Here is a 7,014-nt window from a genome sequence, read left to right as displayed (position 1 = left end):
AATAGAGAACAGATTATATATGATTCAGTCTTTCATAAAATCTTTTCCTCATACTATTTAATCAGCTAATCAAGAATCTTTGTTTACTTCACTTACATCCAAATATTTGGCTTATATGATTGTTTCCACATTAATCATGCTCTGACTTCTCCCTGAAAAGATTTGCCACTAGTGTTAAGTCCCTGGATAACTGAGAAAGGGGCACTGTATCTCAAAACTGAAGAGACATGACTCAGAACACTGGCAATAGTAAAACAATTAAAATCGATGAAAACATCAAACAACTGAAAAGAAAGCCAGTATGTTAAATGTCTATTTTATGTAAAATGTCCCTGTCTCTTAAAATTAGACCCTCATAAATGTTTGGCAAATCCTTTGTTTGTACAAGCAGAGTGATTAAACCAGTTCCAACAAATTTTGCTGTACTTTGGACTGAGGATTAATGGATTTTCTTTCTTAGGCATTCTTTCAAAAGATTTAACCTGGTTTGCAAGAGAAAAGCTTATAAAATGGCACCAAAAATATCTGGAATGTTTCAAATACTAATCTCTAACCCCAATAGCTTAGCACAGTGCCTAACATACCATAGGTATTCAATAAATAGTTCTTAAATAATTGAGAGAATGAAAATCAGACCTCTTCAATTATACTGTACACAAATATGCTACCCAGTTACACAACATACAAGTAATAAACATTTTTATAAATTTTTTTCTTTGGGCTTAGTTTATTTTGAATGGAAAAAAAAATTTCTCCCTAAGGTTTTAAAACTCTGCCCTAAGTGACTAGATTCGGCCAAAGGCTAGAACAAATTACCAGTAACCATAGAGAGAAATTTCCCTTTGAATTTAGCAAAACTAAAATTGTGTTGAGGAAGAATGTAATTTCTGGGACTACAAGAACTTATCCGAAGCATATGTGAGCATATAATGAATGAATTACTTTGGCTGGACAGAGCATTTAGAGGGGTCTAAGACTAAACGCAGAAAACTACGTAAAGATGATAATTTTATAAAAATAATTTTGATGGTATAGATATCCCTAAATCATTTGATTCAATTTCCTAAAAAAGTGAAAAGAAAAAAAAAACTAATGAAGTTTATGTAAAAACTAATCTCTAAATTTCAGTATAAGGCAGAGACAATCACATAAAACTGAGGGATGAAAAATTAAATTGTACACATAAGTGATTTTTGAATATTAGGAATCATGAGTTTGTGCTATAGATTTTAATTTTCACAGTCAGTTTTTAAATTAATTAATTGGTTCTAGTTGTGAATTGTTATTCGTTTCCACTGGCACATCAATATTTTTGAGCAAATCCAGGTAGTAAGATGTATAAAAAGATAAGTCTGTTTAAACTTGATTATCTAGTTTGACACTTAAACTTTGATAATTATTCTGAATTGCTAAAAAAAAGGTTTTATTTACATAGGATATTGGTAACAATTGAAAAAAAAGGATCTCAAAAAAGATCTCAAAAAAAGATTTCTGACACTGAATACCATTATTTCTACCACATACTAACATTGCTAATATATATCTCCCAATTTAATAGCAATTTATTAAGATTTTAACAATCTAAGGGTATCTAAAGTAGGTCCTAAAATGCAAGTTAAAATAGCATTAAAATTGAATTACGCTAAGTATATATGTATGTTTATGTGTATTATCATATTAAGTGAAGTAAGTCAGACAAAGACAAATATCATATGACATCACTTATATGTGGAATCTAAAAAAAGATACAAATTTTGTTTATAAACCAGAAATAGACTCACAGACATAGGAAACAAACTATGGGTACCAAAGGGGAAGGCAAGGAGGGATAAATTAGAAGTTTGGGATTAACAGATACACACTACTATACATAAAATAGATACACACCGAGGACCTACTGTATAGCACAGGGAACTTATTCAATTTTTTGTAATAACATAATGGAAAAGAATCTGAAAAATAAAAATACATGTATGTGTGTATGTATAACTGAACTGCTTTGCTGTACACTTGAAACTAATGTTGTAAATCAACTACTTCAATAAAAAATAAAATTAAAAAAAAATACAACTTCCCATGCTCCCACCTATTACGTCTACCTCCCTATTTTGCATCCATACTCATATACTAACCATCTCTGGTTACTAGAGACAAACCCTCACTATTCCTATCTAATGCAAGCCCTTCTACTTGGGCACTAGATCCCATCACCCCTGGTCTACTTAAGGAAATAAATTTAGTTAACTCTCCAGTCTCTTTCCTACATCATCAAAATATCTCCTTTTCCTGGAGCCCCATCAACATTCAAACATGCTGTTATTTCTTCTGCTGTCAAGACCCTCATCCTTATTCTAAATTAATTTATTGATCTTATTTTTTCCTTCCTTTTATAATAGAACTCCATAAAGGAATTGTACTTGTTCTTTCCATATTTGTCTCTTCCCATTCCAAACAGTGATATCTAAACTGAGATTTGAAGGGTCTAGAGGGGATGGCTGGGTGTGGGACATGGGACTGTGCACAGAAGATCTTCCTAGGATGAGGAAAATAATGGGAGATTAAATTGGAAGGGAACCAGGATTAGACTAGTCACCAGACCTTAAAAAGCACATTAAGGAATTTAGACTATTCTTAGACAAATTTGGTGCTATTAAAGATTTTTTTTAACACACTTAAATTGCATGATCAGATTTCTATTGTGGAAAGATCACTGGCTACGATGTGGAAGGGAGATTGATAGTGGAATTCACATCTGGGAGACCAATTAAAAGTCTGTCACAGTACAGATGAATTAAATTGAGTTAGTGGTAGTAGGGATGGTGAGTACAAGGATTCTTTGAGAGACATATGGAAGAGAGTATGGAGAGGACTTGGCAATCGTATTTGCCTCCTTTATTTCTCTGCACTGAAAGGGGCTGGAGTAGATTTTGTAGAGAAAATAATACATGAGGCTGCAAATGAAAAGTGTTCTTAACACATATAATAAATTTTTGGGTGAAGCACTTTTTCACTTGTTAAAAAAAAAACTTGCCATCCATAGCTAGCAGATCCTATTAATAGGTAACTATTAATTAAAATCCAATTGGTACCTTTCCCACTTATCTAGAGAAATGACCTTATGATCTAAATTGGAAAGTTGTTTGTAACAGAATGACATGCCAAACCACAGATTTTCACTTTCAGCTAAGAGTAAGAACTATTTATTCATAAACTCCTAGAAGAGCTATTAAGAATTAGTGCCTTAAATAAAACAATGTCTGAAAAGGAAAAAAAATTAGTGCCTTATTACAGTTTACAAAGCTCTCTCTCCAGAATTCTGCTAAGTATGGCTATTGCTGCCAGTGCAGTGTCTTTTCTAAGAGCTCATATGGAGGTAGTTGAAATTTCCCAAATTTTTAGGAAGGACACTTTGTTATCATTAGTGTTTCTAGAATTGGTAATTGTTTTCAATTGTGAATGCTCTTCAGTGATACATTATTTTTACTTTTGCTTTATTTTTTAACACATTTATTATGCTATGATTCCTGTACAGTAAACGACACAAATTTCAGATGTACAATTTGATGACTTTTGATAGATGTGTACACCAATGAAACCACCACCACAATCAAGATAGCTAATATTTCCATCACTCCCCAAGAGGTGCAAATTTCAAATTCCCAATTTATCCCTTCCCATCACCTTTTTCCCCTGATAACTGTAAGTTTGTTCTCTGTCTGTTTTGTAGATAGGTTCATTTGTGTCTTTTTTTTAGATTCCATATATAAGTGATATCATATTTGTCTTACTTACTTCACTTAGAATGACAATCTCCAGGTCCATCTATGTTGCTGCAAATGGCATTATTTTATTCTTTTAATGGCTGAGTAGTATTCCATTGTGTGCGCATGTGTGCATGTATATATTCTTTATCCAGTCATCTGTCAATCAACATTTGGGTTGTTTCCATGTCTTGGCTTTTGTAAATAGTGCTGCTGTGAACTTTGGGGTACATGTGTCTCTTTTTCAATTATGTTTTCTTCTGGATATTTGTCCAGGAGTAGGATTGCTGAACCATATGGTGTCTATTTTTAGTTTTTCGAGGAATGTCCATACTGTCTTCAGTAGTGGCTGCACCAGTTAACCTTCCTGCCTCCACACCCTCTCCAGCATTTGTCATTTGTGGACTTTTGAATGATGGCCATTCTGACTGGTGTGAGGTGGTAACTCATTGTAGTTTTGATTTGCATTTCTCTAACGATTAGTAACGTTGAGCATCTTTTCACGTGCTTCTTGGCAATCTGGATGTCTTCTTTGGAGAGATGACTATTTAGGTCTTCTGCCCGTTTTTTGATTGGGTTGCTTTTTTTTTATATTAAGCTGTATGAGCTGTTTATGTATTTTGGAAATTAGTCCCTTGTTGGCTGCATCATTTGCAAATATTTTCTCCAATTCTGTAGGTTGTCTTTTCATTCTGTTGATGGTATCCCTAGCTGTGCAAAAGCTTTTAATTAGATCCCATTTATTTTTGCTTTTATTTCCATTACTCTAGGAGCTAGTTCAAACTTTTGCTTTATTTTTAATTTATTGTGGGTCATTTGGGTAAGGGCCACAAGAAATATAAACTTGAGAACTTCTGATCTAGAGTCTTCGTGGGATTACAGAAATAATCTAATAAAATTTAGTCCTAGTCCTATTTTCTAGCAAAACAAAGTGAGTTTCAACTAATAAATACAATTTTTAGAGAACATAATTTTATTTAAAGACAAAAAACTTGACAGTTGGTTAAATATTTCTCCCTTTACTCCCACTATACACATGAGACTGTTTACAATGCTTACTATCTAGAGAAAATGATATGAATAATTTGCTAGTTAGCCACCTGTTAGTATGAATACCTATTAGAAAAATAATTCAAAAGATTTTTATATTTTATTTTGAATCTTCATAAAAGCATAAGACAGAAGGTGTAAAAGGTACAAGAGTATATAGCGAAAAATCAGTCTCTTTCTCACTCCTGTGCTTTAGCAATCTTACTCCCTCTCTTCCTAGAGACGGCCACTCTTTCCAGTTTCTTGTGCATCTTTCCAGGCATATGGGCCTGTGGGATGAAACAAAGTTCCTCTGCAACAGGGCACAGAGGGACCAGGACTTCCTCAACATGTGGTCAAGATAAACATACTACAGATACATATCTGGGTCATCTACATCTGAGCTAAAAAGACAGTACAGTGGCAGCAAGGATCTTAGTAATGTGTGAGAACAACATCAGCAAAGCTGCAAATGCCAAGAGGTAGGGTAATTTCTTGGTGTAAAAAAAGTCTATACATACATTAACTCAATAAATATTTATTAAGGGCTATTATGAATCAACATAGATTTCCAGTAACTGACACTTACGGAATCTAGGTATTACGGATAATTTATCAGAGCTAAAATAATTACACAATTTCCTAAGTGATTATTATCATTTGTACCTTATGTGAACATGATCTAGTAGACTTTTAGTTCATTTTCAATTATTTTTCACCATTCAAAATGAAACAAATCCAAATTTTATTTTAAAATAGAATTTATTGAATACCACAGTGCATTCAATACATTAAAAAATTGCTTTTCTTGTCAGTATTCGCACATAATAAAGTTTTAAAGCACTGCCAAATTAACACTTCAAAAATTTTTAATTTTAAATCATGTTCCATAAAAAAATAAAGCCTAGTAGTGTTATAAAAGTACTAATTTACACTAGCATATCAAAGTGTTAAAAGAGAAGAATTCCACACTCAAACCTTCAATTATGAAGTAAAAATTCAATCATGTATTTTTAAAAAGGTTCTCATTTGAAAATGCAACAGAAGGTATAAAATAGGCAAAACCCATCTAGTTTACATTCACTTGTCCTACTGGGAAATTCTGCAGGCTAACCAGATAAATTTTATATATATATATATATATATGAAGTCTGTATTCCAAAGGAAAAGAAGTTGTTTACAATATTTTTCATGCCTAATCACAAAACACATGATGACATTAAATATTCTAGTTTTTTTTCTTTTAGTTGCCCCTTAATTGCCAATAATGTGGGACTATTGTAAAAATTTAGTTTAAAAAAACTTCCCCCAATGAACATTTTCATAGATTACAAAAGCTGTCCTCAAGTACAGAAATATTAAACAAGGAAATTTACATATATAATCTTCACTGTAATATGGTATATATATTACTTTTGTCAATTATTTTGTTTACTTTGAAAATTCAGTAATCCAAATCGTAAGTACCTACACAATTTCTTTCAAATTTCAAAAGGTTGAGTAATTTGACTCAGATCTCTTGAATTTACAGAATATCTTTCTTCCAGGAAGCATACAGTGATTTTTACACAGTACTTTGATTTCATTTTCATTACCCTTCCCTACCCTCTAGAATTACCTCTGAGGTAAATAAAGCACTGAAAATATAATTTTTTAACTATAAAATTGGTTATTTGGCATTATCTTGAATAAATTCAAATTTTCCTTGCTAATGGGAAAATATAAAGCCTTCTAAACTAGTTCAATACACTATGAAAAGCAGTTCCTATTTTTGAAATCTCACTGGCTGAGATCAGGTTGAAATTTTAGAGGCCAAGCTTAAATAAATTAATTTGAATATTTTTTAGTCAAACATAAAAATAATTTTTGCTTATACCTAAGGTAGAGATTAAGAGCAAAGGAATACTGGAAAGCTCATCCGTATTTACTATAAATGTAGCATTTTACCTAAATTTCTATGAACATGTAAGTAAAATCAATGAATGCCAACAGCAGATGGGTTAAAATTTTCTTCTTTCAAAAGAGAAATGAATTGCTAAACCTACTAATAAGATATTGCTAATCTTAAAAAAAACTACAAGCTAGAAGAAAACAAAATGTATTAATATTAAAGTTTTTTTCCCCACAAACCTCATATTTATCCTTGCTGAACTAAACTGAAGTAAAAATCATCTATGTTTACAGTTTAAGATATTTAATGATTTCTGTTTGACAAGCTACAAAA

Source organism: Vicugna pacos, chromosome 6, assembly GCF_048564905.1.
Source record: "Vicugna pacos chromosome 6, VicPac4, whole genome shotgun sequence".
NCBI classification, from domain to species: Eukaryota; Metazoa; Chordata; class Mammalia; order Artiodactyla; family Camelidae; genus Vicugna; species Vicugna pacos.
Note: the sequence above shows the minus strand (reverse complement) of the source record.